At 39.0% G+C, this 20,313-nt stretch overlaps 1 pseudogene; it reads right to left on the reverse strand.

The window, feature by feature from the left end:
- Positions 1–1,034: 1,034 nt before the first annotated feature.
- LOC138824954 (zinc finger protein ZFP2-like) lies at positions 1,035–2,130 on the reverse strand (annotated as a pseudogene).
- Positions 2,131–20,313: the final 18,183 nt, after the last annotated feature.

A 20,313-nucleotide genomic window follows, 5' to 3' on the forward strand; every position in this document is an offset into this window, starting at 1 on the left:
GAAATGTTGGCTCAAAGAGAGCTGAAGAGTTAAGAATGGTTTCCCATCACACCTAGCTTACCTGTGCCATGAAGGATTTCTCTGTATAATTTACAGAGGTTTTTGGACAAAGATATTCCTAGGTTGGGCTTCTTTCTTGAGTAAATGTTCTAATACTTGCTGAAGTTTGGCTTCTGGTTAAAAGACTTCCATTCATGTTCATATTTACAGAGATTCTGTCATGTGTCCAGGTCTCTGATACATGTACAGATGTGACTTCTGGCAAAATGTTTTCTATACTCATAATTTCTGTCCTGTCTCTGCTCTCACATATGCTGAGGACTCAGTTCTGATTGAAAGTCATTTCACATATGTTCTATGCACTACTTTCTTTTCTCCTATGTGAGTCAGTTCTCTGATGAACATGAGGTATTCCTTTCTAATCAAAGGATTTCCACATTTGTAATATTTTTACGATTACTGTGCTGTATGTGTTCTATGAACTTGGATCCATGAATACTTGGTAAAGGACTTTCCACAATTGTTACATTTGTATTTTCTCGCCTGTGTCTGTTCTCTGATTCAAACTGAGTTAGGACTTTTCCTTAAAAGCCTTTCCATTTATTTTTCCTACATAGGATTTTCTCCTCTGTGTGTGAGGGTGTGTGTGTGTGTCTGTGTGTTTTGTGTGTTGTGGGATGTACCCTGAGCTGTGTCTTGTCATTGGAGGATTCCACATCTGCTATATCATAAGGTCTCTATCCTGTATTTGTTCTGTATTGCATTTTCAATTTTCTTACAGGTCAAAGACTTTCCCATTTGGTACAATCCTAAGTTATTTCATTTGTGTGAATCAACTTATGTGTGTTAAGCTGTGACCTCCAGGTCTTTCCACACTGGTTGCATTCATAAAGTTTCTCTTCTTGTGTTCTGTGATGGATGTTAAGTTGTGCCTTCCAGGTGAAAGAATTTCCATGCCTGCTACATACATAATATTTCTCTCTGGTGGGACTTTTCTGATGGACAGAAAGGTGTATGTTCTGGGTGAAACACTTTCAACACACGTTACATTCATAAAATTTCTCTCCTGTGTGTGCTATCTGGTTGACAGTAATGTGTAACTCTTGGCTGAAATACCTTCCACACATATGACATTCATAAGGTTTCTTTCCTGCGTGTGTATTCTGATGGACAGTAAGTTATGACTTCTTCGTGAAAGATTTTCCATACATGTTACATTCATAAGGTTTCACCCCTGTGTGTGTTTCTCCGGTGGACACTAAAGTGTATCTTCTGGGTAAAAGACTTTCCACACACATTACATTCATAAGGTTTCTTTCCTGTGTGTGTTCTCTGGTGGACAGTAAGGTTTGACTTATGGGTGAAAGACTTTCCACACACGTTACATTCATAAGGTTTCATTCCTGTGTGTGTTCTCTGGTGGACAGTAAGGTTTGTCTTCTGGGTGAAAGACTTACCACACATGTTACATTCATAAGGTTTCTCTTTGGTGTGTGTTCTCTGGTGCACAGTAAGCTCTGACTTCCGGGTGAAAGTCTTTTCACACATGTTACATTCATATGGTTTCTCACCTGTATGTCTTCTCTGGTGGACAGTAAGCCGTGACTTCTTGGTGAAAGACTTTGCACACATGTTACATTCATAAGGTTTCTTTCCTGTGTGTGTTCTCTGATGGACAGTGAGTGTTGACTTCCGGGTGAAAGATTTTCCACACATGTTACATTCATAAGGTTTAGTTCCTGTGTGGGCTCTCTGGTGGACAGTAAGGTTTGACTTCTTGGTGAAAGACTTTCCACACATGTTACATTCATAAGGTTTCTTTCCTGTGTGTGTTCTCTGGTGGTCAGTGAGATATGCCTTGCAGGTGAAAGACTTTCTACAAATGTTACATTCAAAAGGTTTCTCTTTTGTGTGTGTTCTCTGGTGGATAGTAAGGTATGCCTTCTTGGCGAAAGACTTTCCACACACGTTACATTCATAAGGTTTCGTTCCTGTGTGTGTTCTCTGAGGAACAATAGGGTGTGTCTTCTCAGTGAAAGACTTTTTACATTGTTTATATTCTTTAACTACAGAAGACACACGAGGAGTATATACAGCACACATCTTACCAGGCTCACTGAAAACACCCATATTGTGACACCCAGTGACCTTTTCTGTCCTCATGCCTAAGGAGTTCCCATTATGCTTAATCAGTTCTGACTTCTGTTTTGAGTTCAAATTAAAACTTCTTATATGTCTCACTTTTTCCTCCCCTGGGTTACTATTCATGACTGCTATGTCAGAGAGATATTTATTGTGACTTTCCTGACAGGTGCTAATCACATCCTCCATTTCTTGGATACCTAAAATGCATAACAAAAAAATAGACAAAAACATAAATGAGATCCATAAATTCCTTACTGTAAAGGTATTTTATCACATTTTAACTGTTATAAGATTTTCAAATATGAAAGCATTGTTTTATGCTTTATAAACTTTTCACTGCAATGTACTAACTATGAATATAGCACTGACATTTTATAATGGAATATAATGTTTTTCTGTATTTCAGATTTTTCTATTTTTTTCTAGGAAATATTTATTGAAATTATTCATCAACGTACTCTTAATGCTTCCATTCTGAATCTCACTCTATGCCCAGCTCAACTCATAAGATATTGTCCTTATCAGAGAACAGCAGCACTATCATTCTCCTATTTACCTCCTACGTGCATAATACTAGTTTAAAAGAAAATGAGATCTCCTTTTGTACATTTCCTATTGTCTTTTTCTCTTAAAGAATGACATCTCTACAGAAAAAGAGAATTGCTAACATTAACTACACTGGCACACAAAATCCAGTTTGTCTTCCAGAGAATTCTGGATTGACAATTCCTTGAGACAAAGGATCACCTAGTTCTCTGCCATACATGATTCAGGGGCACTAGGAATACTATCGCTCTGTACAGCTCAAGATAAACAGACCAACTGGGTTCTGGACCCATCATCACCATTCAAGATGCTTAACTCACCTGTAAAATTCTTGTCTGAGGCTTCTCTTATCCATGGATCTGCACCTTGCTCTAGCTTGACAATCAATTCAGGTTTAGGAACACAGTGTCCTGTGATTAAGAAATAGTGGAGAACTATTGCTCTTGCTGGGTCATCATTAATGTAAGGTGGAAGTCATCCTGTTCACAAGGTTGCTCCTAAATCTGGTTTCTCAATTGTTTTTTGTGGGGTAGGAGTCCAGTTGTGGGGTCTGAACTCTGGGCCTGGGCGCTGTCCAGCTGATCTTCTGCTCAAGGCTAGCACTGTATATATCACATGAGCCACAACCCCAATTCTGGCTTTTTTTTTTTTTTTTTTGCTTATGTGGTGAGGAATCAAACAAAGGGCCTCATGCATGGAAGGCAATTCCTCTACCACTGAGCCACCTTCCCAGTCCATGGTTTCTTAATTCTTAACAGCTCCATGGTGGAGTAGCATCCAGCTTTGTGTTTATTTTGCCAACTGTGTGGCTTGAATTCAGCTCTTTTGCTAAAATCTAGCATTCTACTAGTTTGAGTCTTGGCTACATTTCTAGTTTTTGAATGGTTAATTGGAGATAAGAGTCTCATGGTCATTTTTCTACAGCTGCTGGTTTCAAACTGAAACCTTCAGGTGTCAGCCTCTGGAGTATATAGGATTTGTAGCTTGAAGCACTAAACTGTACCTGGTTTGGCTTACAAATACACATTTTCACCCACTGATTTACAGAGCATACTGTCAGTAATAATGTATGTTCTATTCTAGACTGTAGATCCACCTATAATAATTACCCAAGTCTGGCAAGTCAGTCTCCTATTAGTGGATCACAGCTTAGAACTTTTGTCCAACTACTGATTTGCCTTCTTAAACAACGAGAATAAAATTAGCTCTTGTATTACATATAATGAAGTCGAAGTTTCCCTTAGAAAAAAATGACACTTCCCATGGCTTGGAAGCCTTTTTTTTTTAAGTGTAATGGTCCAAAGGCTTACACCTGTAATCCTATAGTTAGGAGGTGAGATCAGAAGAGGCAGGCTTGAAACCAACCTGGGCATGTAAACACAGAATATACCCCAAAACAAAAGCCAAAATAGAATTGTGGCTCAAGCACTAGTGTGAAAGACCAACAACATCAAGCTCTCAGACTCAAATTTGACTTGCGTTTATACTAGCAGTTTTTTACCTGGGAATGGACTGGAATCTTCTCCCTAAACAACATAAATAGTCTAATGTCTACTAAAATAAATGCACTTGATATTCCAAGGGAAAATAACCTTTGCTCACCCAAGGACATGAGGTTGCTATAGGTCTCCAGCATTACATCTCTATGAAGGGTCCTCTGACCAGGATCCAGATCCTGCCACTCCTTCCAGGTGAAGTCCACAGCCACATCATCAAATGACATCAGCTTCTGTAATGGCATATTTCCATCAAGAAATTAGACCTGGGTTATGAGAATTCCAACCTGGAATTTCATTATGCTGCATGTATGCTTTGGTCTTACATAAAATGTTTGCAGCTAGCTTTGTTATTTATTCACTGGGAGAATTGAACACCAAACTAGAAATATTTGACAATACATAAACCTGGTCATTAAAACACACAGATTTGCAGGGCGCTGGTAGCTTATGCCTGTAATCCTAGCTATTCAGGAGGGCGAGGTCTGAGGATCAAGGCTCAAGGCAAGCTCAGGCAAGAAAGTCCATGAGACACTTATCTCCAATAAACCACCAGAAAATGAAAGTGGCATTGTCACTCAAGTGGTAGCACTCACCTTGACCTGAAGAGCTCAGGGAAAACAGCCAGGCCGAGAATTCAGGCCCCAAGACCAATAAAAAATTACAGTTTCCATAATGCATGCAAACACATTTCTGCTGCTAGCAATAGAGACAAGATAAAAAATCTAAGGAGACAATAATCTGGCATGATAACATTAATTCTAAGGAGGTTTCTAAAAAATTATAATATCATTTCTGATAAAATTTCAGTACATACCAGGGTAAAAATGAATTAAACCAATATTTTTCCTGCATTTACACATACTGCTTCACCATAAATCCTATTTAGACCTTCTACTAACAAGTACTCTCAAAAGTAAGCAGCACACATTCAGGATATCACATGGAATACAGAACATAGAACATTGCTAGATCTATGAAAAGCAGTGTCCACATGAATATTAAAAAATACAGTAACAGTACTCGAGAAAGTAACTAATGATTGATTAGGCCCTTATAAGATTTAATTGAGTTCCCACATAAAAAAATCCGTGGTTTACCATGTTTGGTTTAAATACTAAATATTGAAATGTGGTCATAGACACACTGATATTTCCTTCCTATGTAAAAAAGAACTGCTACCATGAAATTTTGTAAACTTTGCCTACATTGTACAATACAAAATATAGGTAGGGGGGGGAAAATATTCCTTGACAAGGTTTTCATTTTAATAGGCCTTCATGGGAGGTGAAGGCAAATATCGGGAGGCTCAAGGAACACTCAAGATGACAAAAATGATAAATATGACCAAATGCTCAAATGGGTCACATATTCCTGAGTCCTTTCTCCAGTAGATCTCTAAGGATATATTTTCACTTGTGTTACCTAATAGTGAAATACCTCAGAGATCAAAATCAGTTCCTGAGCAAACATCTGTGAGATTTTGCGACAAGAGGTATTTCTAATAGAGAACATCTCGTCACTGTATTATTTTTTTTCAACACTAGTTCCAATCTTATACTGGCAGTGAATTAAAATATTCAACAGTAGTGGGAAGGAAAAACAAAACTGAATACCACATCAAATGAAGTTAGACCAACACAAAATCAGGAGAAAAGAGATTTTCTTGTAGTGTATCAATTGGTAGAAGAAAGTACTTTTCTGTAGGGAACTCAGAAGTTGAGTTGAAGGGGGAAAGGTTTGAGAGGTTGGAATTCCAGCCTAACAGCACTGAGAGCACTGAGAGCTGGCCGCAGAAGGGTTAAAAGAGAATTCTGGAGAGGGTTAAGAGACTGGAGTGCAGGCCTTTTCCTTACTGTTGGAAAGATAGCATCTGAAAGTGAGGTGCTGTTGACCTTGAAGGCTAGGTAAGAGGAACTCCATGTCTGCATTTTCTCTGGGCAACAGTCTTCTGTCTCTGGAGAATAAGGAAACATGTTTTCCTCACAACCTATTGTGGCTCTGATTGTACTATTAATATAGATACTTCATTTTTGCATGTTATCAATGGTAATCTTCCCTGGGTGCCCTCAAGGAACTATGCTTGCTTGCTGGCACCCAGGGACAAAGTGCCAGAGAGCTTTTGGAACCCTGGTTTCCCCTAAGTCTATCTGTTTATGTTTTTTTTTTTTGTTTCTCTAATTTTCTTTGTTTCTGGAATCCTGAAGAACTCTCTAGACAACAATTTTCCTATACAGTGGATAAAAAAATGTCAATCCCAAGAGCCATGTTAGCAACATAAAGCTGATCACTAAGAAAATCTTGTTCCAGATAGATCATTTGAAGAAAAGAAACAACTGAGACATATATGGAGGAAAGAGGGAATGAAAAAAGAAAAAATAATAGAAAGATAGATACAAAGAGAGAGAAAGAGAAAAATAACCAACGCTAGCCAGTAGAAAATCAAAAATAGAGAAAACAGAGGAAAGAAATCTTGTGAGAATACTTTAGAAAACAAACAGGAATTTGTAGAAAGACCATACAGCTTAGCAAGAAATACAGGCAAAGTTTCAAGTAAGACCAAGACCATGAAGTAGTCCAAGAACTATATATGGAGAGTAATTTAAGTACATATAGGTTAATCATTCCTTAAGAACACACGAAGGTGTGTTTGACCACACTATTTCAGGAATTCCAGGAAAATTTCATTGAGATATTTTAATTTTACTCATGAGGATGTGATCTGGTGGCAATCTATCCTTCACCTTCCATGAGAAGTAACCTGCTTAGTGTCATTACATCACATAATAGGTGTGACTACATTTTATGACAAGATGAAACCTAGACATTCTGAAGCCAATCTGAATTCAACTTAGAAACTATATAACCATTTAATCTGCTAATCCTAGAAGCAATCTTTATCTGCTAATTTACAAGCCATCTTTATCTGATTTATGAATATATTCCTGAGGCTGAATCTGTGTGGTTGGTATTGTTTTTAATTCTTGGACACCTTTAGGTTCTTATAATGGAATAGAAAACAAATGAAAAATAAAAAAATCAACTCACCAGAGATCCATTCATTCTGTCTTGCTGCTGACAATGAGCAGAAGATTCTGGAAGCATGGCTGGGATATAAGGGAAATGGCGCATTCAGAAATGAATCTGTGAGATTTTGGGCCCAGAATGTCCTCTTGCAAACATGATACATGAGCTGGAAAACCTTAAAGCCTTCTCTTTAAAAAATTTTTATTTATTTTTTATTGTGAAAATGTAAAGCCTTCTTATAAGAGAAGAATCTTTAATGTCTCAAGCCGAGCACTAAAGTATCCAATAAACACAAATCCAGCCCATTTCATGATAGATAGATACTATTAAACCAACTATTTTCTATGTTTATGTACACAATATATTCAAAAAACATGAATGTTCCCAATGAAATTATTGAATAATAGAAAGCAAAAATATATCATATTTCCACTAAAAGTAGTGATCACTGAATATACTTCGGGATGTATGAACTGCTCTTTTAATGCAAAAGTATCTAGGAATCCATTGGATTTTGAGTTCTACCTTATATATTTACATATTGAAACACCATGGAAAGCATGTATGATGTACCTCAGTAGTTTTCACCCAAAGATAGAGAGAAAAATTTATACAGAATATATTTCTTATGTTATAGTATTTCAATAATGGGTGTCAAATAGCACATTTCACTCTACCCATTGCACACATATGCAATGATTAGCAATTTGCCATTTAAAATGCTTTGGCCAAAGGGACATGAGTAAAGATGAGGAAAACCCAGGTTTGAGAAGTCCCTAAGGTTCATTTCCCTAAACAGTCATGGGAAGAACCTTGGCCATCCTAAAGATACAACATAAAATAATCGATTTAGGCGTGACACACCTGAAGATAAGTAACACCTACAAAGCATAAAACCTTGAGTCAGACATAATACCTCAAGTTTTCTTCTGTGAATTTTCTTTTTAGGCCACATGTCCCAGACCAACACTTTCTGTGCTACTAGGCACAACTAACCGTTTAGAGCTAGCATTAGCAAATCCATAGATGGCACAATTAATGTAAGTTTGCATGATTACATACTAAAAATAACAGTGTTAACAGGCTGAATAAATTAGCAAAAACAGGATTAGGGATTACTACATGAATAGATACTTTCAGTCATAACAATTACCCCACCATCCCAAACCACAGCCTCAGGTACCCTCTCATAACTATGCTCTGGCTTATTCCTCAATACAGCTCATCACAACTCCTAGAAATTAGTTTAAATCTTGCAACAACAAAAAGTGACTGAGAGTGGTGTAGGAAAATGCACTACGGGAATCTGGCACTCAGGGAAGTAGCAACAATTTTTGCAGAAGGCAAAGGAAGCTAGCAACATCTTCCCCTTCCTGTGCTTTTCTGCTTCTTCCCTTTAGCGTTTCTCAGAATTGACAAGGTATGTCCATTTAGGATGGAGATTCCTATTCATAGGGTGCTCTGCTTCAAACATTGCTAGGCTTCATTCCTAAAAAGAAAGGACCAGCACTCACTACTCCAATATCCCATGTACAACTGTCTCTAGAAACAGGGTCGTGTACAAACATGTGTGAACTGAAGCCAGTAGATTAAAAACTCAAGCCGAACAGATTAAAATATCTCTAGGAGAAACAACACAGAAGCCCCAAATACAACTGCAATGTAAGAGGACTCAAGGCAGGCACACACCTCACAATTTCACTAGAATTCTTCCTGTACTCCTCTTATACCTGGGCAAAGCAAATAAAGCCACATGGGTTAATAGAAGAATCGCTTGGTCTTGGAGTACAAATGCACAGCTCTTGGGCTCTCCTCATCTGCAGAATCACCCAGCTTGCTCTTACATATTTGGGAACCAGGTTCTTGCACCTCAGGGCCTAGAGCCTAATGCCAGAACAAAATCCGGAACATCAGGCAAATTATCAACTCCAGACTGGAGAAAAGTGTGGAGGGGGCAGTAGGAACTTTAACTGAAGTGTAATGCTCTCCCTTTGAGCTGAGGAGCTCAGGAATGGTGCTTGCAGGCCCAGAATTTAAGCCCCACCAATGACCAAACAGAAACAGAAACAGGAAAAGAAATCCATGGAGGGGAGACTCCCACAGCAATCGCACAGTTCCTACCTGACATCAGTTCCAAAGCCTGAGATTCCTTCAAGTTACAGCTCCCAAGCTCCACTGCACAGAGCTGGGCGCCAGCCTCGTGGCTCCCACCTATGGAAGGCCAAACTTTACTTCTGGGCACTTCCAGCAGCAAGGCAAAGGGAAAGAATCCAGAAGAGACCAATTTAAAATGCCCGTGGTGGGCGGGGAGACGCATGCCCAAAAGGATCTTCTGCTCCCCCCCCCCCCCCCCCCCCCCGCCCTGCAAAAAACAAAAACAACCCAGGACTTTCAATGAAAATGTCCTTCTTGGAGACTACAATTCCCACAATGCTCGGCACCACCCAGGTTACAAGAGTGCTTGGATACAGTGGGACTTTTCTCTCCCAGCTTTTGGAACTAAGCTGAATTTTACTGGAAAAACACTATTTCCTTCCAGAAACCAGCCACAATATGAGGAGAACTGGATGCATTTACTGTTTGGTTCTTAGTTCTAATAATGAAATTGAGTTTATGTGACTGTGTTGCTCATACATTTCTTTTTATTCAATTCCTGTGTTCTGCTGAATGTAAATTATATATCTGTTTTGCCGTAAAAATTTTAATACCTCCCCTCTCATCTTGCAAAGGTACTCACAGACACTGAACTTATACTGGGTCATTTCCTAGACCTAGGCCTAGAATAGGAAGATTGTTACCTGGAAAAGCAGCATAATCCTTGTGTTGATTTCGATTTCACAAAAATCTAACAATTAATTTTCCAGAAAAAACCCTATTCTATCTATTAAATTAAAAGGAGTTTTAGGTTGTTTCTGAAATATGCTTTTTATTTAAAGGTGTTATTATTGTTGTTTTTGCTATTGGTCCTGTGGTTTGAACTCAGAGCTTGTGCACTATCTGTGAACATTTGCTGTGCTCTATTTGCATGTCCTTTAATAATTTCTTCAGGTAAGTAGTGAAAAGTTTCCTCACAGGGATTCTTAAGTACATGGCACATTACCCTGATTTTCCTACAAAGAGAGTGATTTGGGGGTCATAATGAATGCAGGTGTGTAGAAGAGTGAAGTTTAGGGTAGGTCTGTGTTGATGTGAAGCTTAATCACTTGCAAACCAGTCTGATTTTGTCTTTTCATTTTTGCATGTGAAAATCTCTTCAATATTCTTACCTCCTCTCTGAAACTATAAGTTCCTCTCAGTAGCTTTAGGCTACATATCCAGGGGACCTCAGACTTGTCTTCTCAGACTTATCCATTAAACTGTGTAATAAATCTTTTGTCTCCCGCCGCAGTCTCATCAGAGCACAAGCAAGGCTTCTGTGGTCCAATGGGATGGTAATTAAGTAGACAGAGAGATGGCTGATGGCACAATTCTGCTATGTCTCTCAAATGCTTGTGTAATAATGGTCTAAGCCCACTCTGCCAAAAAGTGCAAACAGCACACTACTTTCCTCACTCTATTTCAATCTATGTTTTCCACCAAAGCCTCCCTTCACTTAAAGCCCCAGGCCAATCAACTAGAACACACACTTCCTCAAACCATAAAGGGCAATGACTTGCAGTCCTGAGGGTGGGAGTCAATGGCCCTGAAGCCTTTGCTCACATTTTGCCTGCTCCTGCAGGCACCCCAGGGTCTGCAACAGTCTCTCTCTCTCTCTCTCTCATAATCAGAGATCCTACACTTGTCTCCTAAGGTTTCTTGTGATTTTTGGTGATCCTTTACATACAACATAATTGGGATGGATTGGATTGGAAACTTTCCTACCTGATTTTATTTCTCCAGTGTATGAGTTTTGCATGTCCATTTTGTGGAGCTGAACTATTCCTCATGAAAACTGGGAATCAAAGGCCATATTTGGATTATAGACTTCAACTGAAAAGCACCTCTAATAATATAAAGAAAACCTAATTTCATTCTGTAAAAGTAAATTCCTAAGAGGCAAGGAAAAAAGGATCAGGAAAAACTGGAGTGCTTCCAAGACTACCTGTGAAGTGTAGTTTTCATTTTTCAAGCCTATATTTCTGATGTATTCATTTATTCTTTTATCCTTTTTGTGTTTGTTGTTCGGTCATGGCACTTGTACTCTGAGCCTGGGAACCATCACTGAGCTCAAGTGCTCTACCATGTGAGCCACAACACACTTCGGGATTTTTAGTGGTCACTGGAGATAAGTGTCTCACACATGTTGCTGGCCAGTCTGACTTTGAACCGAAATCCTCAGTTTCAGCCTATTGAAAAGGGACGATTACAGACACGAAGCACCAGCACCCAGCTTACATTTCTTGTGTTTTATGTCCCAACCCTGGGCTTGAACTAAGTGCATGGACACTGTCACTGAACTTCTTTTTTTTTTTTTTTTTTGGTTGGCCCTGGGGCTTGAACTCTCGGCCTGGGCGTTCTCCCTCAGCTCTTCAGCTCAAGGCGAGTGCTCTACCACTTGAGCTACAGCGCCACTTCCGGTTTTCTGGTGGTTTATTGGAGATAGGAGTCTCATGGTCTCTCCTGCCCGGGCTGGTTTTGAGCCAGGATCCTCAGACCTCAGCCTCTGAGTAGCTAGGATTACAGGCGAGAGCTACCAGTGCCCGGCTTGTCACTGAACTTCTTTTGCTCAAGACTAGCACCCTAATACATGAGCCACATTTCCACATTCTGCTTTTTCTCTGTATGTGGTATTGAGGACTTGAAACCAGGGCTTCTTGCATTTTAGGTAAGCATACTACTACTGCTGGGCCAGCCACAACACCAGCAGTGCTCCAAAAGAACAGGGGGATGATAATGGAAGAGACAGAGACAAGACCAATGATGAATTTCTTTTTATTCCAGCAATGCCCTTAGCTATAGACATTTTCTATATGTGCACACTGCTTGCATCACATTGTTGTAGGACTCAATGTGCCAGCAAGTGCAGATCATATTCATCCTTCCTCATTCCTGTTCAACCTTTGTCCACCAAATTTCTACAGGTAAGCCCACAGGGCCAGAAGTAATAGGAAAACTCCCTCCTATGAATAGGGTAGTGGTTGTGGAGGTTTTGCTCACACCTTGCCAGCTCCTGGCACCTCTGGGTCTCCAATGTCTCGCCTTTATCATTTTGTAAATTGAGCAAGTGTCCATCAGCCTGAACCTAGAAAAAACAGCAGATCATATATCTCAGGAAGAATGGGAAAAAAACGCATACAAAAAGAATGAAGAGCAAAAGGCGTAAGAAATAGCAAAAGGTGTGTTATTATCCAGGTTGAATCCCTGCAGGTAATGGAGAAGTGATGCAGCTAATTCTGGGGGTGTGCTACCTATAGGGTGGAGTGACCAATCTCAGATATCTGACCCTGAAGCTGCATAATGTCTAAGCTTAAATTATCAACGGACCAGATTCCTCAAATAAGACACTGGATAATGGTCCAAGTCATATTTCCATCATATTTAAGAAGGATAACACAGATGTACTGACCATTAGCATGACACATCATTTTTAACCACATCTTTAGCAGGTCCACCCGATTATCAACATACATCATTGCTGTTTCCAAATCATAAAACTTATCACAATCTTTTTATCTACTTCCACCTGCATCCCAGGGCACCGGAAATTTATCAAGCTAAAGAATTAACATGTTGTGCTGTATATATGGTTTGCATAAGGTTCACAGCAGAAGCAATAGCACTAGCAAGAAGAGTTGTGGTACAATAAGGTTGGCAACCAATATTCCCAAAAATTGGCAGCAATGGCTAAGAGCCCTCTAAAGCTCAATAGCAAACAGAGACCCAAACTTAATCTACCATCATTGTTCTATCAACTAAACAGGCAACATAAGTTAAGGTAATTGAATAGTAATCTCAGAGGATTTATAAGGTTAGTGAAAATACAATTGTTCCTGCAAGAGGCATGAAACAACACCCCGTCCTTTAAAACAATACACAGCTCAACTACCAGCTTGTACAGATACATAACACAAGCTTGCACTGTAAGTGATCAAAGAATCATGAAACAAAACAGGTCTCTGAAGCAGAGGTATGATATTGAGACAGGCATTCATGCAAATAGGCCTCAAGGCAGCATCCAGTCTATGTCAGGGTGAGCTTGTCCACACAGGCTGACAAACATGAGGTCCAGTAAGTTACCACTGATCACGTCACTCCTCTGAGACCAGTCCTGCAGTGAATATTGGGAGGCTCCGAACACCAGAACAGCGGACAAGAAGTGAGATCTACAGGCCCTCTATGGTGGTGGATAATCACCAACAAAGGAATCTCTAGGAATACAGGAAACCAAATGGGGTGCACCACATCTCCTGACAAATGAATTCTACAAGTTTTATGCATAAGCTCACACTTTTTCCATTCATTCACCTTTTCTTCCAGAGGAAGTCAGAGCCATAATCTATCCCTGAATACCTTACCATACTTGTACCTTCTACCTCAGGATCTACAACACTCAATAATTGAGATCAATGCAATAAGAGGATATAATATTTGTATAAGAAATAGTCAGACAAGTCTGTGAGCAATGAACAATTCAAAAATAATGTAGGAAGTAAATTCTATTTATACTAGTACAATAAACATAATACTTAGAAATATATGTTTGAAAAATGTAACCTTGAACATTGAAAACTATGGGACACAGCTAGTTTAGGAAGCAGCCATTTTTACCTGATCCTTATCTCCTTGCCTCTCAGGAACTTTTAACTTTTACAGAAAGAAAGAATTCTTTTTGCTTCATATTTTATAGGTGCTCCAATGTTGCCATCTATACATCCAAATGTGCCTCATGATCTCCATTTTCATGAGGAATAGCTCAGGTCCACTAAAAGAGGCATGGAGAACCTATGCACTGGAGGACTGAATATCAGGCATGAATATTTCCTACACAATCATTCCCAGTCATGATGTGGGGAAAGGATCATCAACAATCACAACAAATCATTCAGAGACAGCTTAGGATGTCTGATATGAGGGAGAGAGGCAAAAGGTTTATTACACAGTGTGATGGATACAGTCTGGGAAGACAAGTCTGAGGACCCCTACATATGTAGCCTACAGTTGCTTCCAGAAACTTCTAGGATCAGTGAAGAGGTAGAAAATCAAAACAAAACAAGGCATGCAAAACAGAAAAGTAAAAACAGACTGGTTTGGAGCAAGTGATCAAGCTTCACATGAACATAGACCTACCCTAAACTCTACCTCCACCCATATTCAACCTAATCTCCCTAGACAAGCATTTTTTGAAGTCTTGGGAAGGAGTACCATTTTCTAAGAAACCCTGGGAGGAAACTTTTTACTAGTTCCCTGAAACAATTAATAAAAGAAAGGCAAGTAGAGCACAGCAAATGCTTACACACAATGCCCATGCTCTGAGTTCAAGCCACAGGACCAACAACAAAACCAGGGAAAAAAACTTTTTAAGGAAAGGCAAACTTTATACACAAATAACCAAAAACTCCTTGAAATTTCATAGATGGAATTTGGGAGTTTCTGGGAAAGTAATGGGGAGAGTTTGACAAATCAATTTAATTCAAAGAGTATAAAGTATGTCTACCTTAAAATCCTGCTATCTTATTTCAGTATATATATATTAGAGCAGGGGGAAATGATTCCAGAATCAATCGGTTAAATGTCTGTAAATACCTGATTGTGTGACTTGAACTCTGGGCCTGAGCACTATCCCTGATCCCTTCAGATCAAAGTGAGCTCTACACCAATTGAGCAACAAGGCCACTTCCATTTTTCTGGTGGTTTAATGGAGAGAAAGCTCATGAACTTTCCTGCTCGAGCTGGCTTTGGACCAGCATCCTCAGATCTCAGCCTCCTGAGTCCCTAGGATTACAGGCATGAGCCACTGGCACACAGCTACAAATACGTTTTTAATGTGAGAGGGGAGATATTCAAAATTTTAAGGCAAAAGGGACATAATTTATATGTAACAGAACACACATTTTTAACAATAATAAAAACAAAACCATGGAGTCTCATAACTTCAATTACATTAATAGAACTAAGAATTTAAAGGCCAAATTATCTAATGCTCCTAATACATTTCTTTCTTTTGGTTGATCTCACAAAGTTTCAGGAAGTAAACTGAGTTTTCAAGGAGAAACTCACCTTAGTTCCCGTAGATGGGAGAGAGAGTTCCCCATGCATCCATGCACACTTAGGACCAAGTGTCTGGCACCAGTGAAAACCCTGTAGCAGGCCCACTTCCTCTAGGTGAATGCATCGCATTATGGGAATTGTAGTTTCTATCAGGACACAGATCATTTGAAAGTGTGTTTGGGGGAAAGGGGAGAAAAGAAGCCAATGCCTCCTTGCTCACGGTTGGTGTTTTTAGTTTGCAAATTCGGGTTTCTTTCCTTTTGCCTTGCTGCTGGTCTTGCTGTTAAGTACAGTTTTGCACTCCATAGTCAGAGCCAAGAGGTAGAAGCCCAGCTTGTCTTCTTGGGAGGTGTAACTTGAAGCCATCTGAGGATCCTAGGGAGAGTCATTACCCAGTCTGGGTTTAATGATATCTTATAGGCTCATAGGTTTGTGCTGCCATTAGCATTTGTTCCTCCAGGTGCCAGAAACTGGCTGACAAACCTCTGGTCCTCTAGACAAGGAGAGTCAGGAGTTGTGCGCTTATACTCCTGAACCTAGAGATTCTGGTACATACCCATGTGACTTTATAAACTTGCTTTTTGTGAATTGAAGCTAATGAATCTTAAAGATTCATTGAAAATGTCTTATATAAACATATTCATCCTCTTTTGACCTCTGCACTTCCTATGGCTTTTGAAACTTTCAAAATGTTGCTCGCACAGATATACTCTATGTATCTGTTCTGACACATTACAATTTCTCAACTAATATAATTAGCCTATTCTCCATCGCTTAAAATAAGAGAGACTGCGGGGGCAAGTGATTCAGTAGTAGAGTGCTTGCCTGCATGAATAAGTCCCAGGTTTGATTCCTCAGAACCACATAAGTAGAAAAAGCTTGCAGTGCACTGTGGCTCAAGTTGTAGAGTGCTAGCTTTGAGTTTAGGAGCTGAGGAACAGTTCCCAGACTCAGAGTTCAGGCCCCATGTCCGACCAAAAAAAAAAAAAAAGAAAGAGAGACTTCCTGTGTATGTGTTCCTAATCAGTTGATAAAATTTAATTTGAATACATTACAATGCCCTAGATATGTGTGTGCTTGTCCTGATTCTTGAACTCAAGGTCTCAAAAATGACCATGAAATTATTTGGTTCAATGATAATGTTGTACCATGTAAGGCAGATCTCGACATCCAGCTACTTTGGGTACTTTATTGGAGATAAGTGTCTCAGATATTCTTTTACCCATGGATTTATTTTGTGATCCTTGTAGGGATCCTTCATGTGTATCCCATGGGACCACAAGCAGGCACAGGAGAAAGATTATTATAAAGTTTACTAGAAGGAATATATTTCCCAGGAGACAGAGCACATGCATCTGTCTTTCTTAGGGTAGCCAGAGGAGCTGGGGAGCAGGAAGTTAGGTAGGTGCAAGCTCAGGTAGGTGTGGGTAGAGAGAGGGGTGGTCAGCAGTATGGAGGAAAAATCTAGGTCTGGGGGGAGCTCAGGTTTGGGTGGAGCTGAGGAGCAAAAGTGGGGATAATACTAACTTTCCTCAGATCTCAGCCTTCTAAGTAGCTAAGATTACAGCCATTAGACATGAGAGCCCAGTTACAATGTCCTCTTTTAAATTCACATTATATCCTAAAAAATAATACGAAATAGAAAACTTGAAAATTTTAAGGCAAGATATCCAGTTGCTAATGTGGATATGGACAGTCCAAATCCCAGCACAAACAGAAAATACCCAACCTTGAAAGTTGTAACACTCCTCATCTTTAATATTGTGAATGTGAACACTTAGCCTATAATAAATTCTCTTTAAGTTTCTCAAAGTAAGAAAACATTCTTGTGAATTAGAAAAACCCAGTACTAATGTGCAAACACTGCTTTTAAAGGATTCATATCGTCTTTCCTATCAAAAACACCTTACTGAAGTAAACAGAACTGATTTTCTCTTTTTGTGAATGTCACTGCAAAGTTCATGCATTTTATATTAACAATTATCATTGTGGGTAAGTGTAAGAAAAACCAGAATGCTGGATAAAAGAATTTCTTGTGTAATCAACCAACAAGTATAAGCAAAAGCACATACCTATATAAGTTGTTTCTTTTACATTTTATGGATCTACATTTTGGAGTGTATTTTCTGTTAATACTGTTCAGTAATACATAAGACTTCAGTCTTCTGTGGATTTGTCTTTAGAGGAGACTTTAAAGCTCTACATGATTCAGGAATGTTTCTTCTCCCATAAGAAGGCTTTATGCTTTTCCAGTCCACCTATCATGTTTTGACCAGAAACTTCTAGGGTAAAATCACACAGGTTCTTTTCTGACTCTCTCATTTGGCTTCTCTCCACACCATGGTTCCATAATCTTTACTCATTGTCAATAGCAAGAAAGAAGAAAGGATCTCTGATGAGATTCTTTTCTCACTCTGTTTGACATTCCATTTTATGAACCTAACTGTGTCCAAGATTGAAAAACAGAAAAAAAAAAAGATTCAGCTTTAGGAACATGTTTCTAAAAAAGCTAAAGATGACTTGTAGATTTAGCAGATGATCAAATCTTGCCTTCTAAGTTAAGTGCAGATTTGCTTTAGTTTGCTTCTCATTTTTTAATTTGACCACAATGTTGCCTCACTTTTTTGGGATTCAATGACACCTAGGAGGTAAGTTCTCATGGATGGTAAAGGTTGCCTAGAATCTTGTCAGACATCACATTCACATAAATAACATTAGATTATCCTAATGAAGTTTTAATGGATTTGCTGAAAAAGTGTGGTCAAACATAATTTTGACTGTTGTAAAAGACTGAGTGTGTTATAAGTAGTTCAATTAATCTCTGTAAATACTCTTGGACTTCTTTGTGGTATTTGTCTTTCTTGAAACTTAGTCCGTATTTGATGGTATTTATAGAAATCTTTGTTTTTCCCTAAGTTATGTACAAGTGTAGAAGTACTGGACAATATTTCTATGTAATTCTATATTAAGTTCTTTTTAGGACTTTTTGTCCCATCTTTGATAGTTTTACATACCGGAGAGAAATGCACCAAGTTCACATTGTTGTCACATCTTTCCTAGATTTTGTTAGACTTTGGAAGGATTTTCGTTGTTTTGTTTAAAACTATGGCCACACTAACATGTATGAAATGGTTATTTTATTGTACTTTTGATTGGAATTTTTCTCATGAGTATTGATACTACTTTTATATGTTAATCTTCACAATAAATTTTTTTAAGAATGCAAAAACAAGAGAAACACAGAGTAAGTTCTCCAGTGGATGTAGGTAGCAGTTGCTGCAGAGAGGGTGAGCAGACATGGTAAAGGAGAGGAATATGGTTTGATAAAAGTCTATTTGTGTATGTGTGTCTATGTGTGTGTTTGTGTGTGGTGTTTATCAATGAAACTTGCTGACATGGGGATTTTTGTTTTCATTTGCTCATTTCATCTTGTTTTTGTTGGTCTTGTTTGACATTCCTGGGGCTAGAACTCAGGGCTTGAAAACTGTTCCTGAATTTCATTATGCTGAAGGCTACCACTCTACCATTTGAGCTACAGCACCATTGCTTCTAAGGGTATTTGGGGGCTGTTGTTTTTTATTAGGTACTAAAATTTCAAACATAGTGTTCCATGCCTGCTAGGCAAGTACTTTATCACTAACACACATTGCCAACCACACTGTTTTAAGAAAGGAGGCAGGCTGGGAGTGTGGCTCAGTGGTAGAGTGCTTGCCTTGCATACATGAAGCACTGGGTTCCATTCCTCAGCACCACATCAGCAGAAAATTCATTGTGACTTATCACCAATGAAATGCCGGAAAACTAGAAGTGACATTCTGGCTGGAAGTGGTAGCATGCAAGCCTTTACTAAAAAGCATAGGGAATATACCAGACCCTCCCTGAGTTTAAACCCCACAGCTAACAATTGAAAGAAAAAAGAAACAATGCCAAACAAAAACCTAATTACTTGTTCATTGCCTTTGTCCTATTTTTCTTTGTAGTTGTAACTAAATACTTCCTGTCATTCCATTTTCTACTTTCTTCCTTTCAATTTGGGAGGTTGAACCTTCAGACTTGCACATGGAAAGTGGATCCTACAAAGCAACCTATTCTTTATTCTTTTAACATAAAAAGTCTCCTTATAGGACAGGGAAGGCAGCTAAGTGGTACAGTGTTTGCACCGCATGAATGAGGAGATAGGTTCTATTCCTCAGGTTCTCATACACAGAAAAAGCCAGAAGTGGTGCTGCGGCTCAAGTGGTAGAGTGCTACCCTTGAGCAAAAGCAGCTGAAGGACAGCACCTGTCCCCTGAGTTCAAGCCTAAAGACCGGCAAAAAAAAAAAGTCTGCTCATTTAAATTAGTCAATATTCCTCTGGAATTTAAGTGACAAACTTAAAAGTGACATAAGTTCACTTTCGATAGCATTGTCCTCCTTTCCAGAGAGTTCAGGGACAGCACACAGAAGAGACCCTAGGCCTCTGCTGTCATTTATAAACTAGCTGTTGTACAACATTAAGCATCAACACATACATTTCTGTTCTTATTATTTTGAACACAATGGGAAATGTAAGGGTTGGTAAAAATAAGTGAAGGAAACCCTTCCTTTTCACCTATTTATTGTGATAGTAATGGATCTATTTTGCTGTGCACTCAAGTCCCACACTTGTCATTGAATTTCTCTCTGAACTACTTTTCAATTTCTTTTCTTCTTAGGGCGCACACATTCACACACATCCTGAAGAATTTTTACTAGTTCATCTAACAATGTTTTACTACTAATTCTTCTAGTCCTCAAGCAATTGTATCATCTACATAGGACAAGACTATTACATTAGGTCACTGACTGCTCTGACAGGTCCCTGTGTCAACAGTCAGCCCTGCAAGAAACACGTGTGCACCTTGGCCCATGCTGCAGGTGCCATGCTGTTCTG

The sequence above is a fragment of the Dipodomys merriami genome, unplaced genomic scaffold (assembly GCF_024711535.1).
Source record: "Dipodomys merriami isolate MVZ:Mamm:240054 unplaced genomic scaffold, mDipMer1.0.p SCAF_130, whole genome shotgun sequence".
NCBI lineage: Eukaryota > Metazoa > Chordata > Mammalia > Rodentia > Heteromyidae > Dipodomys > Dipodomys merriami.